Source organism: Anarrhichthys ocellatus, unplaced genomic scaffold (genome assembly GCF_004355925.1).
Source record: "Anarrhichthys ocellatus isolate YVR2014 unplaced genomic scaffold, GSC_Weel_1.0 scaffold14, whole genome shotgun sequence".
NCBI lineage: Eukaryota > Metazoa > Chordata > Actinopteri > Perciformes > Anarhichadidae > Anarrhichthys > Anarrhichthys ocellatus.
In genome coordinates this window covers 7,650,755-7,678,120 of record NW_022280044.1, presented here as the reverse complement: position 1 = coordinate 7,678,120, position 27,366 = coordinate 7,650,755, and the positions used below count along the sequence as shown (strand labels likewise).

Below are 27,366 nucleotides of genomic sequence, written 5' to 3'. Positions count from 1 at the left end.
TGTTTAACTGTCTCAGAAACTGATCTCTAGAAAAGAGTGGGAACCCTAATATAGTTTAGTCATGTCTCTGATGGGTACACAAAGGCAAAAGGGTGCATTTTACAAAAGGATTGTGATGATAGAATATTTCCATCAAGTTTTAAAAGTGTAGTTGGACACTTATATTGTGTTTTGAAGGACCAGTATTTAGGATTTGGCGCTATCTAGTGGTGAGGTTTTAGATTGTAACCAACTGAAACTTCTCCCGTGTCCCCAAGGGTGTTGGAGAAAAATTGAGAAAACTCTACGGGCCTATCTAGTGTTTGGTTTGTCCCATCTGGGCTACGGTGACTGGCTCTGTGAAGACAAACGGCTCATTCTGCGATAAAGAAAACACAACGGTTCTTATTTTCAAGTGTACACAAGATTATACACAAAAGAAAACTATTAATAATATATACTCAAGTATTAATATTCTATTTCAGCCAATGGATCCCCTTAAATGCAACAACCCTGAACAGAGAAAGCTCTTTTCACATAAGGGAAGAGAACAATAACAAAGACGGTAAACTCGGCACGGTAATGGAAATGAAAATGAGTCAGCTTTGATTAATGCACTGCATGCTGTGTCATCTGTACATTAATGTTCATACGGTATGAAGGTTATTGAGTCTGAAAAGGCAAAAGAGAGCCAAGATTTTACCACTGTGCAGCTGTGGAGGCTAGTGTCTGTGCAGAGAGGCACTTGATGCAAGGTCAGAGCCAGAAGTGTTGCGTTCGCTACATCAATGGCGTTACAGAAACAGAATTAATTCAGAATGTCGAGGCCTACTTTATACTCTTTCTGTTTAGAATAGCAGGTCCCATGATTCAGACTGAGGTCACATTGACACACATCAGATATGCGACATTTGCAGTCGGACCACATGTGCAAGTACCCTAAATGACCTGAATGCAGTGAATGGAAAAGCACTTCCTTTTAATGTTCACCCAGCTTTCAATGGCAAAAAATAGTAAAATTCCTGAACAATACTTAAATTCCCTGTCATGACTCATTGAGGGAGATTAAAGAGAAATCTATATGTTCCTCTTTCGACTGAACACCACACACACACTTAGTTGCAAAGGTGAAGCTACTCTTTGATCAGTCGAAGACCAGGGAGGAGGAGAAGAGCAGCAGGTGAAACGGGAGAGGACATTTTTTTTTCCGAGCTGTGTTTTTCTGCGGGAAATGTTCAGTGACAGAAGGACCTTTGCTCTTTCTTTTAGCCAAGCAGTTTTGACACATTGTTCCATGGCCCGTCACAAACGATCAGTTCATTTGTGATGAGGCTAGCACGAGTCATAAATCAGTATTTATGAATGCGCCATGTAGCTGCAAGGAGCCTTATAAATGTGTTAATCATCAGGTTATTAAGAGGTTTAATTCCACGCTGAAGAGGCACTTAAAGTGTGTGTCTTATTATTTATAACCAAACTCTTAAAATGAACACTCACATATCATCCACATTATATATCAGGAAGAGTTTCAAGGGTGACTTTACACGTCAATACTGGTTCTTCATTTTTTTTACTCAGCTCACTCTGACATGAACTTATTTGCTACTGGAGGGTGAATTTCTTCTTTTTATGATTCTCCAGTAGTCAAATATGAGAATGAAAAAAGAAAAAAGAACTGCTGGCATTGTAGCCGATGGCTCGTGGACCCTGAAACAGAGTTATATGTGCAAACATTCCTCCAAATTGAAATGCAGATTGTTTTCTAGTGCAACTCGCTTTGTTTTATAACAAAGCTCAATAATAGCTGAGGGAAATATACAGTTATCGTTGGTGCAAATTGGACTCCATAACAGCAAATTGTGAAAGTCTCCAGACTGTGAAGTGTTTAATTGAACATTTGCTCTTCCAGAGGTAAGTACCAAATCTCTTTTTTATTTATTCATTTATTTTTTTCAAAGAAACCATTTGTCACGTTCATGTGGAATTATGAAAAATGTAATTGCTGCACAGCATGTCATAGCCTAAGATGATGGAACAGCTCCAGGACACTTAACACATGTGATATGATTTTAACATAGCAGGAAACAGAGCTCCTTACTTATTGGGATACGGTATACGCTCCGATGAAAGGAAATGGTTTGCGTCACCCACATCGGCTTTGGCTGTGCTTTCATATACCTCATACATACCAGCCAAGTCCCCTCTGAAAGATGATTAATGATCCTCTCACTTGCTTTGCCAGAATGGGGCCATCTACATAGTGACTCTATCACTTAAGACAGTGAAGGTCAAAGCCCAATAACAGGTAGGTTGTAGTATCAATGCACACCAGCAGTGTGCAGGTTTTTAATACCATCAGTGGGTATGTGTACTGTATGTAAGCCAGAAACATTTATCACTCAATTGAAACGTCCACTAAAGGTGCACAAACTAATCATCTTTATGTTAAAAGTACTAAATTTGATATTCAGAGCTATTTGCTATGTGAAGAACAACATATCCTCATATAATGGTTCGTATGTTACCTTCTCCTACGAAAGCCAGCAACACGTGTCAATTTCGTTTGGAGTCTTCATACTTCCTCATTCATATAGGTGGATAAGATACAAAACAATTTCGTGGGGTATCTACAAATTACGGCGAATTACATTTTGTTGCCCTGTTAGCACCGTTAGCTGCAAGCCGTACCCTTAACGTGGTTTGTGTCCATTGTGGAGTTACTTTGTGGGACAGATCAACGGAGAATGAGCACAGCATACTTTTCATTCTTACAGAGCTTTTTAGCGTCTTTTATCTCATTGTGTGCTTTTCTGTACCACAACCTCTGCTCTCAATAATCCAATATTTCCTTTATAGGCTGCCTGTCCAGCACCAAACTGGAAAGGCATAGTTAGCTACCAGCTGGAGAAGAAATTACAAACTGTGGCAGTTAACAAGCCATTATTTCTCAGACGTTGCCTGGAGAAATAAACCGAGCTAAATGGAGAGTGGATATTGGACGTACATTCATCAGGTGGCGAGACACACAACTCCATATGAATGCTAATGTGGATCCATGTCTGCTTTATGCATAAATGTGCAAAAATATTCGCCATAACATAAATACGTCAGAAGTTGTTTGAAGCTCGTTGCACTATTTTAAAGCTCCAGTAATCAATACATTTCTATCAACAATGTATCAAATAACTATGTGTAAAGTGAATACGGTCACCTGTAGCAAGTGACCAACCCAAAGAGAAGGATCGCCTGACTCCACAGCTCTGATTTAGCATCAAGCTATTTCTTTTGTTTTTACAGCGTTGGCTCACTCTCATTCTCAGCAGGCAGCTGTTTTCAGTGAAAACACTCTGATAAACCCACTGCACACCAGCACAGTGAACGGGTGAACATAGCGGAGCGTTTAGCGGCTGAAGTGCCAGGTATTTGAGTTGATTGTTCATGCAAAATCACTGAAAGGACAACTATGAAAGCAAGCACAAATATAATAGCAACTGGGAAAAGAGGATTGAATCTGAATATAAGATCAAAATGAACTTTAGACTTCAGGAATCAAGATAGTAACAAACATCAAACTATTTGAAATATCACTATTCAAAAAGCCATAACAAAATAGAGGAAATATCCCGCTGTGGCAGAGGAAACATCAACCTTTCTATTAAAAAGGAACAGAGAATTCTTTGTGAACTTTCAGGAGGTCTCTTGTTTGAAGGGGATAAAATCAAAAAAAGCTCTCTTTGGCGGAGAGGTTTCTTGTTTTCCATCGGAAAATTTCCAAAATTGCAACATCTACAGACCCCTGGTGTTATTTATCGTTGCATTTTCCACAATCAGAGATACAACAGAAGTGTATTACAATCCTAAATAACAACACCACTGTCAATTGTGAAATGACTACCAAGCATGCATGTTTTAGACACAAAAACATGAATGGGGGTTTGGAATGTGTTGCATTCATTGATGAATTTCTCATTTAAAAAAAATAGGCTCATGTCATGCTACTGCATGCTTTCTGTTCTCTCTGCCTTTGTCTCTCCTCTAGCTGCTGCTGTTTGGTGAGTGCCTTCACCCAAAGTGTCTGCGTTCTATATTATAAGATATATTTCCCAGAGAATTGGCATTCAACTATATGAGATGACCTGTGTCCATTGTTTGACTCCAAATGTGCTCAAGTAATTGGTTTTGTCCGCAAAAGGCACTCTTCTTACTTCACTCTTCTTACTCTACTTACTTCTTACTTTATGTATTACTTGCAGCTGGCGGCTGACGCTGCCTGCCACTCCGTCGTATTCTCAGGTGAGCAAATGAGTTCCTAAATCCACCTCGAGAGAGGGGGGGGTGGTTAAATGATGGCTAACAAAGGAGATTAAAAATAAACAAACCTTAACGGGGAAGAATATAAAATGTGAGAGGTGGGGGACTGAATGCCTAAGAATGTTTGTTTCATTTATGGAAATCGTTCAAGGCCTATTTGGTTCCACTGAAATGAAAAAGCCTCTCTATTCATTTCCTGCTGAACAAGCGCTGATTATGCAATACCCTTGAATATCAGTGAATTCCAGGCGGTGATTCTCGACACGGATTAGAGCTGCCGTGTCAGTCACAGAATCTTCCGTTACAGGTGGGACATTCGTCGCCAAACAGTGCGGCGGAAAAACAGCATGGCACTGGCTGCTTTGATCATGATGGCTGGGAAATAAATTATGCATATGGTACACATCAATTATTCCTCTTGTCCCTCCAACCTGTTGTGCTGAGGGATTTTCAAGCACCAAAAGAAAAATACATCTCATCTCAAGACGGTTTACTATTTATATGTGTGTGTATGTATATATATATATATATATATATAATCTTGAGATGCAGGATTCCACCAGCCATGGCCTTGCATGTCAGCTGTAACACGTTGGCAGGACACCCGTCTGCCAGAACCATCACAGCCCAACATTGCAAACTTCTTCCACTTGTCAATTTAAACTATTTTTCACTCCTGACATCTGTGTTGGCTTTCCATCTTGTCCGTAAATTGAATCTCAGATCCTCCTCCCTCCTGGCTCTCTCTCTGTAAAAATGAAAGACACACGTTGAATCCACAAACAAGACTGAAACCACAACACCCAAGGATGAATGTCTCGTCCTGTGGTGCAGCAAATTGTGTTTCTTTTGTTTTTCCTCCTCCCAGCTCGAAGGCATATTGCCTATAATTAATAAACATGAAGCAGAGCGATTTCTTCTGGAGATCTTTTTTAAAAGATTTTACTTTTTACAATTTTGAATTGTAAATATGCTCTGTAATGTTTGTGTGTATATATATATATACACACAGAGAGAGAGAGAGAGGGAAATGTATCATTTATGTCAGACAGAAAACCAATACGGGAATGCAGTTGGACTGCCCATCTTAATAAGTACCGTGAATTATATATTTCATTCACACCCGCAAACACTATACATCAAATTGGATATGCTGACAGTTCTCGTTGTCTGGCTCACCTGTGCCTCCAGTCATACATTTATTCCAGCACTGACATGGAATCGCACCGGAGTTAAAACTCAAAGACAGTTGGTGATGCACCCTGGCGCTCTCCATCTGTGGAAACCCATTTCAGGAGCAAATAGAAACACACAGCCAAAGCTGCACATCGGATGGCACGGGATTAAGTCCCACATTGTTTATCGAGCGTTTTGATAGCTAATGAGATTTCATCAGGTTGCCACAGGTACAGGGTTGGGTTAGGAGACAGACCACAGTAGCCAAATGTCAACTCCGGGTGTGGAATTAGCGCTTTCACAAAGTGGAAGTGGGGACGGGGACAGCTGTGGCGCCTAAGGATGGAGCTGGGACTGATGGGAAGCGCTGAGGCAGTTCACACACACACACACAGACACAGAGAAAGAGACAGAGAGAGAGAGAGAATGAATATGGACGCCCCTCTTCACTGCTGTGCAAACCAGGGTGATGCAAATGACTTTTTTCCTCCCGGGAATGTAATTCATACAATCAGTTGTCTAGTGAACCGATGAAGACGCCATTTATAATAAGTGAGAATGACATTACAGAGTTGGATTGAGTTCTCTCTGAGAGTTGTGCTTTCACTGAGGTGCAGCCGGTGGCCCTGGGCCGGAGTTATATCATTACAAAATCACTTTTGTTTGTAAATGCATACTGCATAAAAGCTGATTTGTGTTTACCCTTGAATGAACAGTGTGTCCCGAGCTTCCATTGTGACTCACAAGGTTTCACATCGCTTTGCTAAAAAAGGATCTCAGAGAAGAAATACCACCCACTTTCACATCTCTCGGAGACTGTCATCCTAAACCAAAGAACATTTTCTTGCCGCCAGTCATGCAGGGATATTACTTCAAGGTCTGCCAAGGTTGAAAGAAAAAGATGTAGCCGATGTAAGACGTCCCCGCCGCACTTCTTTGTCCCTCTTGACAATGGGTATAACCTTGCAATCTCCTTTAATTTCCGTATTACAAATGGGCAGATGAGTGCTGCATGCAAAAATCATGCAGCAGGGAATTTGTTACACATCGCACACTTTGAAAAAAAGTCACCGGAGCAGTCTACAATGTGCTGCACAGATCTGGATCTTTATTATAAGTGACAATGACATCAAGCTAAGTAAATGGATGGCAGAGGGGAGGTAGAGTCACTGTTGATGTCACAGTTGTGTGAAAGGATTGTTGTGTTTAAGTTATGCAAGGATTTCAAAACAAGCCCTGAAGCACAGTCATCCCCCCCCCCCCCACCCAGCGATGCTGCTGCAGTCTCTCAGCACATCACACCGAGGATCGATTTTAATGTAAGAACAAACTTTAGAGCATAATTATTCTCGTAAGCTTCAAATAGAAAGAAACAATTCTGAGACAAATGTAGGTCGCACATGACAATCTTGCAACTTCAGATCATTAATTCATTATTGTGATGTTGAGGCTACTTCTGCAGTTGTGTCTAAATGCATAATTAATCAGCGGCATTGAAGCACTGGAGGAAATTTCGACTAATGAGAGACAAAGAATGTATAAACAGTATTGAAATCAAACAGTGGGAAAAGGGAGGAATGGGAGGAAGGTGAGCATCTCGCCTGCAGTGTGTGTAAATGTATTTTTCAGGGACTCTGGTATAGCCACGATTTACGTATTTGCAAGCCAAGGTCTTGCTTCATAGTGTTCTTCCAGTGAAGAGGGAAGTCAAGCAGCGTGACAACATTACACGGTTCGAAGGGATTGCTTTTCACACTTGTGGACCTGAAGCTGAAATATGCAGATACACAAAAAACTCCCAACACAAGAAGAAGAAAACACATCCTATATCCCATCAAGAAAGGCACCAAAATGAATATGTCACAGAAAGAAAATAAATACATTTGGGTTGCGATATGCTGAAGCTAAAACTATTCTTAGCCTGTAAAATCAATATCACACTGAACAAAATCAATGGCTTTGGATTGCGTTCTCCCACAATACAAACTTTATTGATCTGCTGCCTCACGTCTGAGGTAAAAAAATTCGAATTTCTGGTTAGATCTGCGGGTAATAATGTTTTATATCTAAATTAGCCAATGGTTGCATTAAAGCATGTCCTTACTTTGCCATGTACAATAGCGTCTGGATAATCCCTTGTATTTCCTCCTCTTGGTGGTATTAATTTCACATGATCAGTGTTAGTTCCCCGGGGACTGACGGGCAGGGGATGAGATCCCGCTGTGGGAACACTCCCATAAACCCTTGGTGAGATCCTGTGCTTCTCCATCCAATCTGCATCCCCTCCAACTACAGATGTGGGGAATTAAGAGATAAACAGAGTATAAATAATCCAATTACCTCTAATGGGCATGCAAACGATGGAACCATCTGAGAAGGGAGTGCCTTCAATCCCCCCAAAGCCTGCTGTAATTACTGTAGCTGTGTAACATTGTTTACAAAAATACACTTCCAAGGTGAGTTACGAAGTAAAATCATGCAAAATGTTATGCAGCTCTTAAGTAGCAGCTCAGCTGTGGTGAGAAATGAAAGTGTCAAAGTGGATTGTTGTTTTTTATTCTTTCTATCTCATCAGCATCTTTGTGTCGATGCATTCTCACTTTGCACTTCCCAGAAACTGCTCGTCAATCAAACAATGCGGCCAGGGCCATGACATCTTTCTCACCAATGCTGCTGTTCATACCAAACTGGAAATGAACGTGATTAAATATTGACCTAAGCTTTCCCGATGGCGGCTCAGATTGATTTGTAATTGATTTGATTTCTCTGATTTGTAAGAGAAAAATTGTTTTGGAATACAGCAAAACTGATATTTTGAGTTGACAGCTATAGCAACTCTGTGAGGCCGTTAAAGTCAATATGCAATAACTGCTTGCATGCTGGTGTTTACCTGTTACCCATCTTTTTTATGCCTCATGGCGCATAAGGCCCTCTGGTTTCTGTGATAATATGGTTTCACGGAAGATGGTTTCCGGTAATTATCTCACAACCTGTGATAATATGGTTTTACAGAAGATGGTTACCGGCAATTATTTTACAACCCCCCCTGGGGCTTCCGGCCCACATGTTGAGAACCACTGGTTTAGTACAGCTGCGGCTGATGGGGGTGTCATTAGTTTTGCAGGAATTTGATTATGAAACAAAGACTGAGCATACTGATTAAATTAACCTGACCTGCAGATAGCCCTAGATGAAAAGCGAAGTGATTAAGTTATTAATCTTCATACTGAGGGGAACATAAATATGGCAACAAACTTTCAGGGCAGTCCACTAAAAAACACAAATTTCAACATGATGGTGGTGCTCGAGGAGAAGTCAGGGGATCACCAAAGTCATTCGGATTCATCCTCTGGGAACCATGATTTTAAAAATATCACAGCAAAAAGAGCATACATTTTGCTTTCTTTGTGTCAAAATTCCATAATTTAAAAGATGAGTCTGGCATTATTCTGTGTTCTTCTCTTCACTAAACTTTCACCAAAAGCAAAAATTTGTAAGTCTGTCTCTCAATATATAAAAAATGTTCCTATACCCTGTCTGTAGCACCCCAAAGCCCTTTGGTTCCTACTGAAGACGTACAGTACATCTTTAAAAACTGGTTAAAATATAATTCCACAGTGCCCAACTGTACCCAGTTATAAACCCAAAAGCTGAGCACTGCAGTTTTTAACAAACATAAACAGGAGTAGATGGTCTAAATACAGTTCTTTGGGACTATTTCTAGCTGCGGACGAAAACATATTTGGTGCACTACGGAATATGTATTTACTCAGGTGGTTCTTATACAGTGTTCATTGGTTTATCTACGGAAATGAATGCGCTGATATTTGTAGATATCGCACAAAATCAATCTGTATGTAACCCAAGTAATCGTGAAGCAAAAGACCGCAAAAACCTTTGTATGAGGATCGAAGACTATCTGCTAATGACTAATGGTGTGTGTGGGACTGAATCAAAATAAACTATAAGGTGTGTATTCAATGAGATGAAGGACATTGTCATCCAGTGCAACAATTCTCATTGAAATCTCAACAAAGCTCATTGATGTGTTCAATGGAGATGGAGATCTATCACCCAGAGTGATCACATTTAGCAGGCTTTGCAACACGTGCAACACGTGTTAGTAGAATCAATTCAATGTTATCTTTGTCTTTTCATGGGACTTGGCACCACCTCCTTTACATTTTGTCATGAAACCCCCTCATTGTTAAATGAAAATGTTTCGGTAGTAGAATAGTTGTGAAAGAACTCCTCACTCAGTGAGGGAATCTGTGCTTTTCTGATCTTGTTAGCTGGGATGTGGTCACACTGACACACTGGTCCAAACCCATTATGATCAGCAGCCATCAGGTAGGCCTATCCCCTCTGTAATGCTATTAGGACAGCAAGAGACACCCAGGGTGATGCACATATCATTAGCTTCCATGCAAATCTCTTCCTGCAGAAGAAGATAAGCAGAGACCAGGCCAGCCCTCCTCAAACCCATTGCAAATGACGGTGGCCTTAAATGTATGTTTGAGACAACAACTCTGCTGGTGTTTTGGATTAAAATCAAGGCTGAATATCCTGAGATCGCCACAAAAGCACTGAAAACCCTGCTTCCATTTCCAACATCCTAACTTTGTGAAGCGGGATTTTCTGCAGTGACAGCAATCAAAACAAAATTACGAAGTAGACTGGACATAAGGAACACACTTCGGGTGTCATTGTCTCCCATTACCCCCAGATGGGACCGTCTCGTTGCGTGAGTTGTATTTTGTATGCATCATATATTTGTTTTCATGCCGGTCGTATCATTTTATTTCGTCGTGTTTATCCGCCAATCCTTGAAGGCCGGTCCGTGAAAATATTGTCTTACATCAAACCGGTCCGTGACGCAAAAAAGGTTGGGGACCGCTGCACTACATGACTATCTTCCACCCCAAGCTCCGCATCCTTAAATTACACTTGCTACACATAGGACACAATCATTCCTGTGTAGGCACAGAACGGGAATCAACTGCTACGACGGGAAAATGATATTTTAGCCAACAAAGAGAACATTTCATTTTGGCAATAAATTCAACACCAAATTTTTACTTACCAAGCGAATAACAAAACGTTTATTTTCTATTTCAGTTGTATTGATCAGGAAAATAGAAGATAAGATAAGATGTCATGTCCTCAATCCAGACACAAGCCAGATTCCTCTGGCTTTGTTTCCTCAATATGCAGGCTCATCTTCAACTTCAATTATGAGATGAAAAATTCAAGATAGTCCCTTTTTTTTCTTCTCGCTGTCTTTGGTAAACATGCAGTATTAAACAAGATTCATTTATTTTTACTCAACTCATAACTCCATATTCAGTTAATATAATGTATTACTCATTCGTGCTTTGTCTCGTTCTCAATCCATTTCTCCACAGTTTTCATATTTTAAAGTCCTCTTGAGCTTTGTCTTAATAAATTGAGTGTTGCGACTATAGTCAGTGTGCTGCATAGATAAAAAGACAAGGCAGAAAAACCCTGGTGGGATGATGAAATGAAAAGTGCACTGAGTGGATTGAAAGCTTTTTCAATGCAAACACGTCATGTTCTGTGGAAGAAGTGCTAAATTAAATACTAAAAAGGCATTTCCCCTTTAAACATTCACTCGCTCTCTCAATGCCTCTCCCAAAAGCAAAGGCACTTCAAATTAAAAAGGCCAGACACAAACATGGCAGCCGGGACAAAGACGTGCCTCCAGTGTGTCAAATGTCAAATGAAATGCCAGAAAGAGTTCATTCATTGATATGTAGGCCATGCAACCTTTGTCTCAACACTCCTCGTCAGTCAGACGTTGCAGTAAAAGCTATACTACTGGAGCTGCTGTGACAGTGATGACACATATTTAATTCAAAGTAGCCATGAAAGAGTCAGTAAAGTGCAAGCTCCTTTGAATGTTAATAGTGTAGATACACACTGTGCTTTTAAAACCCATCCTCAGGTCTCAGCCTGAGACACGCTGGCTCCCAGTGTGGGCCTCCCGAGTGTACATGTCAAACACACTTTGAAGTTCTTTGCAATCTGGCAAAAGAGCCTGTTAGTACCTCGGCAACACAGCTGCACTCCGGCTAAGAAGTTGAGTCTGAAGGAAAAACAGGCTAGGGCAAGAAAAAGAATAGAAAGACAAACAAAAAACACACACACACACACACACACACACAGGAGGGAGAGGAGACTTGGGTGGGGGCGGGGGGTTGTGGGGATTCTGGGACCAGATATCCCCACAAAGTTGTTTTGATCCTCAGGTATGTGGGTGTTTGTGTGTGTGTGTGTGTGTGTCCCAGTGGTTTTGTTTTGTTCCATCACTGCAAGCTTCTTGCATTCTACATTCTGTCTACTGTCGAAATAGCAGTGGGTTAAACTACCAGGAGGCAGCTGTGTTAATAGGATGTTTGTCTAGAATCAGAAATGGAAAGCATAAAATGTGTATAACACACATGATCAAATATTTAAATAATCACTTTACTCAAATATAAGGACGTTTTTTGCTACAAACGTACTCATGTGACTGAATTCCTCTTATTACATATGTTATTTGAGGTTAAAACTGTACTTTACACAACTCCACCACCCCATTTTTTTTTCTTCATTTTCAAAGTTGCAGTCTTCTGCTGCTACCTTATGAACCATCCCGACCCCTGAGGTCGTCTGGGACCGGTCTACTTTCTGTTCCCAGACTCAGAACTAAACATGGAGAAGCAGCGTTCAGTTTCTCTGCTGCACATATCTGGAACAAAGTCCCAGAAAGCTGCAGGTCTGCTGAGACCCTCAGCTCCTTTGAATCAAGATTGAAGACTTTTCTGTTTGCTGCTGCCTTTAATTGAACCAGATTCAAGGATATTTATCAATTTCCTGCATTTCTGCATTTTACTATTCTATTTCTTACACTGCACTGCAACTATTATTCTATTTTTAGTTTTTTAACGTTTTAATTACTGTTTTTAATGTTTCAATCAATGTTCTCAACTGTTTTTAAATCTCCTTTTCTTTTGCCTTGTGTTTTGATGTTCTTAATGGTTTTATGTGAAGCACTTTGAATTGCCTTGTTGAAATGTGCTATACACATAAACTTGCCTTGCCTTCTTCAACATAGGGTACTCCCCTGAGGATAGACCCTTTACATTTTGGAGTCCATGAGCTTTTCTCTAGCACCAAAATCAGTTGTGAAATGTCCCCCACCTCAGAGTTTCGTAAGAACAGTGATGCTCCCGAGGGAGGTATGCTTTTGATTTTAATGAGGCCACGGTCTGTACTTCAGCTCCATCCTGAAGGACAAACATCACATTTTTAGCCCCACTACCAATAACGCATTGCAGCCTACCTTCTACTTGACTATTGGCAGTAGAATTGGAGTTTTTAGACTTTGTTCATTTCAACCTTGTCTCAAAGTTTCCATGAACTTTGCTCTCCACTATAATAAAGCACAGCGCACAATCCATTTGGACTCAGAGAGGCTCAGACATGGCAAGTGTCACAACATGCCAATAACCCATCTGACGCCCACGCTGTGATCCAATGCTGAGGCACTTTCACAAATCGACAACATTGGACTTCAGGAACAAAAACTACTCCCGAGATCAGAACGGAGAGCATCGCCGTATCAATTTTAACAAGTTGAGAGCTGTGTTGGATGGACTCTACAGGCTGCATTTCTCTCTTCACCCCCCAGCACTCTCAATGCTTTTGATTATGATTTACCATCAACAAGACAGATTCCGACGCCCTCCTGAGAGACCCAAGCTTCTCATCCCTCCTCAGAAGCCATGTATCTCTCCAACTAGTTTTACTGACTGCAAACACTTACTACCTTTTATTACATCCCCAGTATTCAGTGCCCTCCTCTTGCCTAATCAACCTGCATTTAGGCACACACACACACACACACACACACACACACACACACACACACACACAGAGACAAGCTGCTCCTGCAAGCATAATATAATTGGACAAAGATTTTAAATAACGGCATCTCCCACTGGAGAGATGGTTTTTCTCCTGGCAGTGGTGAATTGATAATCCGCTCTGTAAAATACTCCTGAGGTCTTCGCTCTCATGTGGAGCTGCTGCTGAATTGGTTGAGACAGAATTCAGGTCCGCAACACTCAATTTTCCATATCTTGCTCTGTCTAATCCTAATTGCCCATGGCTGGAGAGCTACAAAACAGCAACATGCCAATAAAGCAATTAATTGTATGGCACAAACTTTAATTTATTTGTTACAGTATCCACAAATCTTAAGTAGTTTGCCGCTGCGAGCCTCAGTCGAAAAGTTTTGCTTGATAATCTGAGAGTTTTTCTCCCCAGATCACTGATGTAATGCTGCACTGTTATGACAACACAGATTTCTTGCCTCCACAATAATCTCTGGAAAAGGTTGCCATGTGGATTCCTCTCCTTAGACACCGTGGGAGAAGTGAAGGAGAAAAAGGAGGAGTGGGAGGAGGTGAAACACCCATTTTTGGAGTAGAGCCAAAAAAGCATCCCGGTTAATTTTAGGTATAATCAGGTGTGCATCTGGAAAACAGTGAGAATGAGAACAACACTTTACACACTGAATAACGAAGGGCACACAACCTCGGAGTCGACAGCCCGTCATGATGGAGGGTCTGTTGAAGTAGAGCGATAGTGAGGAAAGCTTCCCCACCGGAGAGCAGCCCAACAAACTGGTAATCCTTTTGCATTGTGAGATGAGATACCGTAGTTAGCCAAGTGACCTTGGCTCTGCGTGAGAAGGAGATTGCCAGAGGGCTGTACGCCTCACGCTGGGAGATATTGCTATTTAGTGCACAGACACTGCAGTTGAAGCCCAGCATGCATCGCACACTATGCACTCTAAAAAAAAACAAAAAACTCCTTGTTAGTCTTCTACGGTGTTTAACATTCTATAAAGTGTAGAACATGTTTTTTTTTTGTATTTGATTTTATGTCAGTGGAAATAATCATTTTCCATCTGTTCCATTCTCCACTGTGACGATGTTCAAAATGAGCCAAAATTCCAGCCCCCGATATGGAAATGAATTAACTTCTCATGTGCCAATCACTGCACCAACCAAAAATAGCTGGCAATATAAAATCTACTGAATACCTGAAACCCCTTTTTTCTGTAAGTTTTACATCAATAACATACAGTATATCCAGCGTTCCTAAGGATTAAGGCACACAGGGATCCAGTACACTGAACTGACTGCAATACCAATACATTGCAGATTTGATATATTCCTGTGCCTTGGGACAATTTGGTCCGCATTAGTGACTTGAGACAAGAGTAAAAACATTTTCTCGGCTTCTAATCTATGACGTCTAATGGCAAAATAAAATTATGAAAGTGCTGACTGCAAGCTGGGCTGTTTCTCTGGCGAACACACTCCCTAATTCACAACTGATAGGTGTAATAAAAAATAAAACTCATTTGAAGGTACAAATCCTGACAACAAAATTACCACAGAATCTAACTTCCATTCATTGTTAATTGAACATCTCCAGGCTAGCATTTGGAGAGAATTGTTAATGTTCAGAGTATTGATTGGCCTGCACCGGGCCTTCAGAGTAACATTGTCAGTGCTGCACAAAAGTGCACAAATCCAATCTTGCCCCCTTTTTTCTGTAATTACGCGCTGACATTATCCCCTACATTAAAATTGCATGACCTGGGGACAAAGGCATGCCACTGAAAAATAAATCAGCCAAGGCTGTCAATCGAAGAATGAACCCGTTAATCTAAATTTGGGAAAACTTTTGGAAAAGTAACCTCCAAAGCAACTTTACCATATAAATAAAGTCTTCGTTGACGGTTCACTAAACCCAGTCCTTGTACAGCGATTGTCCAATTATATAGCGTAACAACTGTAAGTAGGCATGGCAGGCCTGTCAATTTTGACCAACAATAACCTGACCTAAAGTCAATGGTGTGCAAAAGTGCATTATTTAGAGAGTAAGATGCGCCTACATGGTCAAGTTCACTCTGCTTGTTGCACACACAGGGATATCGGTTATCGGTGTGTTTGCTCATATGCAGTCACATGGAGTTGTTGATGGGACAGACGATTGGGAGACGGTGGGGGCAAAGGGTCCACCGGCCAAGGACCACATCCCTGTCCCTTCCCTTCCTTCTCAACAATAATTCAGCACCATCTGTCAGTGGACAGCGACAAATAGTAAACGAAGTGCCCTCCATATCAGAATATCCAACCCATCAATGTAAGACAATTCTAGGCCTTTACTGAATAGTTGGAAGCTTTGAATATTCATTTACAATGTTAACATTTGAATTCTAAATCAACATTTGAATGCTGCGCAGCGCTTTCTCTTGCTTGATATTCCTTTGGTTTAAAGACATTTCTGTGTGACAAGTGTAGAAAAAGATTAGGCTACATATAATATCTAAAGTCTTTTCTCGTGTAACGTTAAGAGTGAATACTGTCTACAAACATGCAGACAAGTAAGCTAAGCAGTCAAACAGGGTTAATTTAATGTTAGAATGAAGAGTTGAATCTTACAATTCCTTTCTTGTATACGACTACCTAGCTCTACACTGCAATACAAGAACAATTCTCTTCTCTTCTTCTTATTTTGTGGATCATCAACTGGGGATGATGCGAACTGTTTACCTGGGACATACATGGATCTATATAAAGAGAACTGGATACAGCGTTTGAGACGGCGCCCCATCCATTCCAAACGTTGCTCAGCGGCACATGAAGCAAAAAAAGTTTGACTTTAGAGTATAGAATTTAAATAAAATTACCCAGATGTTCAGGTGATCTTCTGTGTTTCTGTACTTATTTAGACGCATTTTAGAGCTGGAAACATTAAATTGGCAGTTTTCAACAAATTTATGCAGTAAACATTACCTTATTTATTCAACCAGCTAAATTGAAGCTGGTTAGAAATGAGAAGCTTTTTCTTGGCCTTGTCTGACAACAACAACCTATTCTAAGAATAAGAATTGTACGTGCTAAATATGCAGTTTTCCTTGTAAACTGCATGTGTGCCATGAAAGCTTAGCAAAGGGAATATGCATAATGACCAGTCCTTCACATTCACATCATTAAATGCTGATTTGAATTATAGAAAATTCTGCTCAGTGATGTCCTAAAAAGCGGGCGTATATATTTAACTCTCTTTATTCTAGTTCATGACATAAATAGCCTGTAACATTGAGAGAAAATACAAGAAACCATAATGAGTGCATTTAATATTTCAAATAAATATCATGAGCCAGTGGCTATATTTGGTGCAAAACACCATGGCAACGCATGCCACCATATTCACCACCACAGATGTTGCAAAAAAGAAAGAAGGTTTTACAGAGCATCGCTCTAATTCAAGCTCTACTTCCATCACTCTATTACCAGTTTAAACATGTTGTCTGTACCTCCCCACCCACTCCATTCCCACCAGAACCCAACACACACACACCCACACACACACACACACACAACACAGTCGTGTTTCACTTTAGAGGACATAACATTGACTTACATTCATTTCCTGGAGACTTAAACCTTGAGATTACCTTTGGGGAAGTGCATTTAGTCCCCAAAAAAAAGATAAGTCCCCACAATGTGATTGTGTCAACAGCTTTATGTCCCCACAACATGAGTAATACAAGCCCACACACAGACACACGTTGCTAGCAGCCGTCATTCCACCCTGCATGCTGGCCTGTCAAGTGTCCACCCATCTGTTGAACCTAAGACAGCATGCAAATCTCAACCAGAGAGGAAATGCACTGTTAAACGATGAACTTATCTGCATGCAAACAGTGGCTTTCGGGGGCCTCTGGGGTCCGGGGCCCCAGGGCATGCTGCAAAAGTGCATGTGTGTGTGCATCTCCCTGCAACGCAAAGTAGCTTAGCACTGATGCAAGCTGCAGTCTTGCCCTTGGTTAAGAGAAACTGTACTTCCTTTCAACTTAATGTATTGCTATTTTCATCCAGCTACAGTATGATTTTTATGGTAATTGATTTAAATTACTATCAGGGGTTAATCCATTTTGTTCCTGTGTGCAGTCAGAAAATATATTTAGCTGCAGCTTTGTTTGTTTATGGAAGAAACTGCATGTCATGCTTTTTTTTTTCCCAAAATTGGCTCGTCAACTTCAATCATAGACTCAAGAAGTGTAGGGACACAGGAATAATGATGTTCTTTACACTCAGAACTCACAAAGCAGCTTCAAACCCTGCAGGAACACTTTGGTGTACTTTTTAGATGGATAAAAGTGACAGAAATGATTATTCACAGACATTTTGAATCAATGCCTGTCTGAGGATTTAGTGTGATGGGGGTAAACATTCACTTCATTGATGGCATAAATCTGACTAACAGGTCTCTGCAGGGCGCAGGCTATTATGGCAGATTAAACTTGAGCTTGGGTGCGTATATGGACTCACGCAGTTAATCTACCATGTCACCTCTACCATCCTATTAGTGTGCTTCACTTATGGAAACAAGCGGAAGTGATCCTATAAGTAAAAATAGACGGTCAGGCTACAAATATAGTCATTGTATGGATCAAACGATGTAAAGTTTTACCCTCAGAGATAATGCATGTAGGATATTAGATTCGCTCAATTAGTAATAGTCACTTATTTGTGTTTAATAATATAACACCACTGCACTTACGTTAAAGGAGGGCAGAGATGAATTCTTTATTTGTGTCTAGGAGCGTATTGGTCATTCCTGCAGCAATGAACTGGGGGCTAACAGCAGGACCTGGTCACGCATGCCAAAAAAAAATCCTGCTGAGTGAGAGTGAGTGAGTGAGTGAGTGAGGATGCTGAGGGGCGTAGCGGTGTTGAGCCCCTGGTGGTCAGCGCTCAGGAATTAAAATGCATGCCTCTCATTGCCAAGGAGCGAGTAACGGTATACGCGAGGAGGAACTGTTCGCATCCTCCTCCTTCGCAGAATAACGCACGGATGTGCATGTTCAAGAAGGGTAGTACAAAAAAACGCACCCGGTGTTTTCTTACTTAAAAAAAAAAAAAAAAAACGGTGGTGTGTGTTTTCGTTGGGGCGCCCCCCCCCCCCCCCCCCTCCCCTCCTCCCTTAAATTGGACCCTCCGAGCTTTGACTGGGCTGGTGTGCTCGCTTTTTTGTTCTCCGCGTAGCCGCTGCCACACCGCAAGGAAATAACGGGAATTCACTCGCAGCCCCGGCTTCACTTTGGGTGAGTATGGAGACGAAATGCATGCTTTTCACCGCACCGGTGTATTCTAATTACAGCTTTTAATCGCAGTGCTTTAAACAGAGCAGCGCACATGAGGGATTAAAGTCTTAAAGTGCCGCTGACCAGGTGTTGCACTGTAACTTTCTTCTGCAAAAGAAAAAAAAAATCATCTGCTCAAATATGAACATGTCTAATAGAAATCGACGGCGTGCTTTTGTTGTCTTAGAAATTGGTATCGATGTTTAAACACCTGCAGATTCATGAGAATAGTTGTTGTGGTTATAATTCATTCCATAATTCACACCCCTGCTTCTCATGTCTCATTATGAGCGTGTTCATGCACGTTTTCTCTTGATTGTTGAACTGTAGAGTCACATTGAGGAAAAAGCAACTTCTTCTTTTTGAGGGCTGGTTTTCATTTCTTGGCTTCGGGTTGTGTGGTGGGGGGCTGCTGGCTAACTCGACTCTCTGACTTCAAAAACACAATGTACCCTCCACTGTGTGGACTCCAGCAACTGTTTAACACACAGCAGATGTGCAGAGGAGAGATATCTGTGCTGTACACGTTAGTAGGTGTGTTTGTCTTGTGTCCCGGAAGCGGCCTCATTAAACAAAACAACACTTTCGTCTGACAGAAATCCTTTTAATTAGTTGTAAACATTAATCACTGTGTCTTTCACTGTCAGCTTAATATCCCAGCGTGAGTAAACTCCAGGTTTACGGGTTACGCCTTCTGCAGTGATCCCCTCTGTTGTGTATTTTGCATGAGATGACACCTCACTCACTAATGAAGGCGTTCATTTTTCCACTGGAACTTCTCATCGCCATTATAAATAATAAGCAATGGAGCACATTAGCGCAGCCGGCTCCTCATCACCTCTCCAATCAGATTGGATGGCGTGACCTTGGGGGACCGGGCTGCAGCATTTGGAGAGGAGGGCGGCAGAGATGGGTGATGGGGTGCTCTGATGGCATCCATTATGGAGGAACCCAATTACATCTGGAAATTGTATTTGCCATAAGCAATTGCCATTTGTTGCTCTGTAAAAGAGAGAGGAGCTGATTTGATAGAAATGTGTCTCACCCTAATAATGTGCACTTCAGTCAGCCTTCACTGCATGCTTTCTCAGCCGTATGTACATTGCGATTTAAAAGATCTGTGTGATTCCTCTGAGAGGAACTCCATTGTGGGCTCCTTTTTAACAACGGAGCATGGGAGAAGCAATGAGTCACCATGAATCATGACAACTCTCACCAGCTGCCAGCCAGATGAAGACACGCTACAAAGAAAAGTCTGATGAAACTGCAGTCGTGCTTCCGTTTCCACTTCAAAGCACGGCACGGCGAACAGAAACGTATAGCGTTCCACGACGGAAGCCTAACATCTCTCTCAAAGTTTTTGCAAGTTTCTCTAACGATCCAACTTTCGTTTTTTTAAGATCTCTCCTGCAAGGTATTTCCTCCAGTCTTTAGGTGCCGTGGCGTCAGGCCTGAGTTAAGTCGGCGCGGGCTTTGCAGCAATCAGTTATTCTGCTCTGGCATTCATACTCCCTGCTCCAGACAGAGGAATCCCCGTGGCTCACCACAGACCCATCAGACCCTTTAAGTGCACTGCTTTACAACAAGGTCTGGGACCAAGACTGCAGCGGCAACGGCAGGAATGTTTCCAGTCCCTCGGGTGGTGGTTGGCATGTGTCTGCAGCATGTACAAGTATATTTCACTAATAGTTAGTGTCTTTTGTTCAGGCCTCTCAGCTCCGTCACACACTGGCTTTTTTTCCTTCACCGTGGACTTCTCCCTTGCTTTTTGATTTGCCCTCTGTTTCCACTTAACAGTCCTGGCTGTTTTCCAAGAAACACCTCAGCACCATTCTTCTTCTTTTTTTTCTCAAGCATGAGCAGACTTGTCATACTCTAAACACACGTGGAGAATACATGGCTTTTACTTCATGTGAGCTTTTACAGAACGGCATCTCGCTGCATCCCGGCTGCATTTATCGGAGATGATTGTTACAAAAACGACAATTTAAACATGACCGCTTCCGCGACAAAGAAAGCCGTCCTGTGATTGCGGTCTTTCCCCGGTGCAATCAGCGACTTCGAGGCTACACGTCAGTCCCGCAATTGGGCTCGTCAAATTACTGCGTGGCTTTTTATCTGCGGCTGCTTGCTTGATAATGCTTATTGGCAGGTGCCTTTGGAGGAGCAGAGGAAGGGAGTCCACAGCTGGTGCTTTTCAAGAGGGATAGATGCATTATGTAAAACCATACTGTACTGTGCAGCAGACGTTTCCTCCTCTTGATAGCTCAGCTGCATAACCACACATCTAAATAACACAACATCCCCATGAGTTTAACTCTTTTTGTTTCCGTTTTGATGGACGCAAGAGCCGTCCTCGACTTCCGTCGTTTCGTTGTAAAGCCCTTCGCTGTCCTATTTGTTTTGTGGTGATCCGTTAGTCCGAGAGTGTGTGCATCACTCCCTCAGTCATCATTAATGTAAAGTGCCTTCTGAATCTTTCATTCTCCTTACAGTCCTGAGTCCTGTTGACAGGCAGGCAGCATATACGACCTTGTCAGGAGAAATGTTTTCATTCCATGTAGAGCCTCACCTGCACATTATGTATGCTATACATACGCGATCACTCTTCAAGGCTTTGTTGAGGATTAGTGTTACTTCCTGTCTGTAGTTGCTGTGCTTGTCCTCAGTATTATTTGCAGACTGAAAAAGGGGAAAAAAATGATTTTGTCGGTTTGACATGTGGGTTTATTTGAAGGAAAGGCTAATTGTTATGCCTCGGAGGTCCATTGTTAATTAGAAGTTATCTTGGGCAGCTCTCACATGGTCACCGCTCTAATTGGCAGTCAAAGCTGTGTACCACCTGGCGTAGCCTTTAACTCACCAGGTGCTCCCAGCAAAAAAACGTCGGCCTTGGCATTATGTGAGTATGGTCTCTTAAAAGAAGACAGACTGCGAGAGGGAGAGAGCGGTAGGAAAAGAGAAGAAAAGACAGAAAGTGTGCTAAAATGGCGGAGCTGCAAAACAGCAGTTTAAGGTTATTTCATGCTGTGTCACCGAACAAAAAAAAGGTTCAGAGAAATTAGTGTAATCTTTTGAAACGCACGTCATCACACACCGCGCCTCTTTGTTTCAGATTTCTAATACCTCAGGGGATGTGTGGTGGCAGCACATCAACACTCCCCACAGCCTGTGCAGGTTTGTTTACCTGTGTTTCGTGGGAAGGAAATGGGTTTAGGGCATGACTATGAACAGTATCAAAGAGGCTTTTAGTGTTTGTTTCAGCGCCTGTCAATACGAGGATGATGAAGGATGATGGGACAATCAAGTCAATTTTGACATTCATGAACGTTAAAATCGATTCAAGCAAAAGGTTTTCTCCCTAAAACAGAATCCACATTAAGTCTGTTCTGCAGTGCAGTTAGAGAAAAGGCAGTGATTTAATCAAGAGATAGTGCAGCTGCTTTTCACAATGAACTGTAAACTCAAGCCGGGAATGCCGGGCGTAACTTGAATAGTGTGAGATTCTTCCACACGTACATGATTCAGGGTCGCGTTGTGTCTCCGCGCTGGGAGAAAATTCCCCCGTGACCCTCCTAAATCTGGACTAACTGGTCCAAGACCATGGGAATCAAAATCTTTGGTCGTGTTAAAAGGCCAGACAGGTGTGCTCCGCGTATGGCACAAACAACCCTCTTATCAAATGTGCCTTGCATCGCTGTGCCCTGCAGGACAAAAGATCGTTGTCTTCTCACACCACAGAGTCAATAGGGTTGTTGTGTCTTGCAGCTCCAGCATCTAAAGTTCGCGCTAATTCCCAAATGTGTCGTCCCTTTGTTCTCTGATCACAATCAGAATTTGAAATATAAAGCGGATTTAGACAATGCAACATCTTGATGCGTAGAGCAGATAGGAGTGCTTTTAAAATGCTTTGCAACAGTGTTTTGTTCGCGGCCTTAGGCGGAATGTGTTGCAGCAGAGCAAAGGGGCGATCTGGATCTGTGGGATTTTTTTGTTGTTGCCGTTTATTTTTTCCAGGAAGTGTTGTGCTTAGGCCCAGAGCTTTGGCAGCATGTGCTGTGTCATGCATGTACTGTATACACATAACACAATACCCAAGAGAACATGAGTCATTATCAGCATGTACAGCTCATGTTCAATCAGCAATTCAGCAGCAGTGACAATAAGTAATAACCAATTTGCAAATGACAATTGAGAAATATATAGAACAATAGAGAGGCCACGAGGAAAAACAAAACTGACTGCCTTATACAGACTAATCATAATAAACAGGCCTATCACTGCTATAATTACTGACAGTAGAATCATTACTTTCCCTTATGCTCCACTGCTACACTACCATTGTTAATAACAGTTCATTAATTAAACATACCATGGAAAACAGCAGCTCCGTTCTGTGAAAAGGACTTCTCCTTGACTGGACCCGCGGAGTTGCAGAGTGTAGCTTAATTTTGCTCTGGAGGTCATTCCAGGAATAATGAGCGGGAGAAATGTAAATACTCCTCTTTGCTTAACTGCCGGGGCACTTAGAATACCTGAGACAAGCCAGATATGAGATTCAGCCTCATAATGAGCTGCTTATTTTCATACAAGTGGGAGTGGAGTGAAAAACAGGCTGTTATTGCTTTGTCAAAAAAAAGAAAAGATGTTCTTTTACAAGAAAGTTATCGCTGAATGTTGCCTTCAATTCAGCCTTTTTTCAGTCGTTTTTTGGAAAAATTCCAAAAGGTTAAATGGAGTTATCGAGATCATTTCACGTGTGTCACATTGATTGTTATAAGCTGATGATTTTTATATCTTTTCTTTTTCTTTATTTGTCATGCATATTACCTTATTAGATGAGGTATGTAGATTTATTACATGGATATAAAGTAATGTAACGGACAGTTTTGCCATTTACTGACTTTGTTGACTGTTTCAAAAAAGCAGCACAACTCTTTCAAACGTTTTTTCAAATGACTGTACCGTTACTCACCGCTCAAGGGGGCTTTACATGACCGGCCATCATCCATCCACTTGAGTTTGATTCCAACCACTGGTGCTTTGCCTTTCCACATTTCTTTGCCGTCTCTATCACTAGCAGCCATGACTGTTTCTCATTGTTTGAGTAGACAACACAAGGTAATCTGAGGAACAACCAAGTTTCGCTGCTGCATCTCGTTGGCTCATTTCTTCATGATTTCAATGTGCACCAGGAACTCGCTGGGTACAATCACAATATGTATTTCTGTATGTACAGATTTAACAAATAAAATAAATTGTGTTAAATAACTTCACACGGCTGCTAGGTGTATTTTCTTAACTTCTTAACTAATGAGAGTGAACCAAGTTAAGAGACGTAAAACCAAAACAGTGAGCTGAAAGAAGCTAAAATGCACGCTGGAGCTGAGAGGAACTGTAATGTGATCCACTGTTAAAATGACAATAAAATTCTGATGATAACTGCTCTAATGCACGGAGAATTACATTGACATTGATTTTCTCATTTCACTCTCAGAATAAAGGATATACCATATTTTCCAAAGTGTTGAACTGTTCCAAAAAGCTATAACTATCTTATACACGCATTCACAGGTGATTATGATACTGAGAATTAATTATTGCTCTAAACTACGACACTAGAACCGTTTGAATTCACTGCACAGTGTTTGTGTCTCTCATCAGAATGCACATATATTCAGCAGAGCACCACACACATGCTAGTTGGCTCCTATAATGGTTATGAATAATTACTGTCTTCAGTAATTCTGTAATCAGCATTGGAAGTATATCTGGCTGGCGTCTGTGTGGATACACCATGAATATCAGAAGTCTACAGGCTCTGTCTAATTTTCTACTTTGTATTGCCTTGAAGGCTGAAATAAAAACCTATTAAATCAAACTTGATTTTTTTTTTGTTTCTTCATTTGGATATGCCAAAGTAATGAGCTAAATGTAATAATGACAGCAGCTAATTTCTGACAATCTATTAAAAATGAAAACTCGCTGCACGTTTTTGCTTCGATAACAACTGCGACCTTATTGGACAAGTTTCTACTATCTGAGTACATCTGAATCTAGGATTTGTCCCCAGTTGCCCTCTTCAGACTGAGGGGGTTTCTCTACGCACACTTCTCTTTGGATCAATCCACAGAGTTCGTACCAATGTAAAAGTCCACGATAAAGTAGAGTTGTTCAGATACTGTACCAGTATCGGGAATACCTCCAACACATTCTAAAATGCTGGATTGGGTATGAGCGACTAAACGAGTCAATGCACCGATTCAATATCACGTTATCGTGTAATCTATCTGCTCATTTATGCTACACAGGAACAACATGTGTCACCAGATTCCTACAGCCAGACCGATCGCTACTGCACATGTGCAACTCTCAACAGAGATGAGAAATAAGCGACCGCTTGCTCGTTAGCTACTTCCATCATCAGAATGCGATTTCTGCGTCTGAAATCGTTCTCATCTCTGTTGATAGTTGGACATGCGCAGTACTGGTCGTGTTGGCGGAGAGTGTAATGTCAGCAATTTGTCAGTATTTTACATAGACAGTTAAAGGAAAGTTGTAAGGCATTCATTCTCTCTCTGGATTTGTTCATGCTTGACAAAAGGTTTAACCAGAGCCAGGCCATATAACAATGGTAGCAATCATATCACATCCATACAGCTGTTAAATATATACAAATTTAGGTATTGAAATCGGTATCAGGAAGGAAAAAATAGTATCAGAACATCTCCAGGATAAACCTTTGTCTCAGCTGGTGGTTGATTCGGCCGTGGGCTTTGGTCCGCTGTCAAGTTGAAAGATTGGAATTCTTCTTTGACTTGAACATTGTGTTTTTGTTCCAGAGGGCAGTGGATTTTTCCCCAAAATATCTTGCTATTTGAAACCATTTATCTTCCCCTCTATCCCGACCAGAGCCCCCACCCAGCCTTGTGATACAGCGTGATACAGCACCAGCACACTTAATGAATACCAGTGTCATTTACAGTTAGTGATCGATTACTGGAGCCTTTTCGTGCCCCCAATAATTATGCAATGCGTGCTATTTTAGAATCTCTATTAGTTCTGCATATAATCGTTCATTTGTTTGCCCACCCACCTATTCAGTTACTTCGCAAGTATTGTGTCCTTAGGGGTCGTTTGACATTGAAACCTCTTCATGCCACACTGGACCGGGATCCTTCACTCAGCTCCTCTTTGCAACACTGCTGAGCTGTGCAGGGTGATTGGTGTCAGTGGCATTGTGTGTCCTTGTTTAAACATGTCTTTTCATTTTTATTATGCAGTAGCTTCAGGCCAAGGGCTGATCAATAAATTGTATTTCTATCAAAATCTGGATTTGAAAAGAAGCTATTTTAATTTTGACTTACATAATTAACAAGCCAATACTGTCTCATCAACCTGTGGAGAATGAAACACGGTCGCCTGTAAATGTACACAGCCGTAGACAATTAACATCAATTATCTGAGACGACGAAACATTCAAAAAGTATCTCTTGGCTGTCATCTGGAAAAGACGACAGCCAACACTCCAGCATAACCTCCCATAAAACCACTACGCGTCATTTATAATATGTAAATTAATGAGCTTCATATGATTTTAAACTCATTACCTCTAAAGACGACGCAATATGCCCATTTTCAGATTCATACCTGTATTTTGGGTTCCTACTAGCTAATGTCAACATGCTTTCAGGTTAATTTTTCTCATACTGTATCTGAATATACCTGTATTCACCCTCTGTCTGACACGTTTTAGAGCTTTTCAGAAATCGGTTCGTCTAAAGTCTCTGAATACGGGCTGTGTGTATTTCTACATGGATCGAGCTTCTTGATACTTTCACAGTATTTATAGAGCACTTGGACCTGCTTAAAGAAAAATCTCACTTTTTACAAATATGTGACCTTTAAAGTTAAATCAGGACTCCAGAGCTGTGAAGCAGTCAGACGTAGCACTGTGTGAAGCTAACGCTAACGTTAGCCCAGCAGCAACTTATCAGCAGTCCCAACTAAGCTGCTGTTATCAATACATATTTTGAATGTTATTGCCATATTCATATATTTCCATTAATGGTATACCATGGTATAATTTATTATCTTTCCACATGTGAGGTCATTGTCAATGTTGTTCACTTAGAAGTTGCATTTGCTTTAACTAACTGGGTTGAATCCCTAAAGCATTTTTTTATTTTGCTTGGTACGAAATGTATCTTATTAGATGTACAACATACTAGATGTACAACAAATAAAGGACAGGAGTTTAATAGAATAATAGTAATAGAATGAAACATTATAAATAAGAAAACAATCAATTCAAAAACTCAATTTAAATCGCAGTATTGGCTCCATATCAAATCCTTCGGAATTAAAACCAGAACGTTTAAACTAGTCCGACCCAACACGCCTTTCCGTGTCATTTCGCGATGCCGAGTGCACCTTCTTTTATAATTAAGATGAACTGGATTTTATTTATAGGGAGTCTGTCTTGCCACCTGACCGCACAGCCCAGAAACCTTGCAAACATATAAATGAGCTTTTATACAGTTGTGTGAAAAAGTGTTTGCCCCCTTCCTGATTTCTTATTTTTTTGCATGTTTGTCACACTTAAATGTTTCAGATCATAAAACAAATTTAAATATTAGACAAAGATAACACAAGTAAACACAAAA

The 27,366-nt window shown here is 41.1% G+C and overlaps 1 protein-coding gene across 1 annotated transcript in view; it reads left to right on the top strand.

Moving 5' to 3' along the window:
- Positions 1-18,537: 18,537 nt before the first annotated feature.
- LOC116387042 (CMP-N-acetylneuraminate-beta-galactosamide-alpha-2,3-sialyltransferase 1-like) overlaps positions 18,538-27,366 on the top strand; it is a 49,319-nt gene continuing 40,490 nt past the window's right edge. Inside the window, exon 1 of the mRNA XM_031853759.1 lies at positions 18,538-18,661. The gene's annotated coding sequence lies outside the window, so the exon portion shown is untranslated. The remainder of the gene's footprint in view (positions 18,662-27,366) is intronic.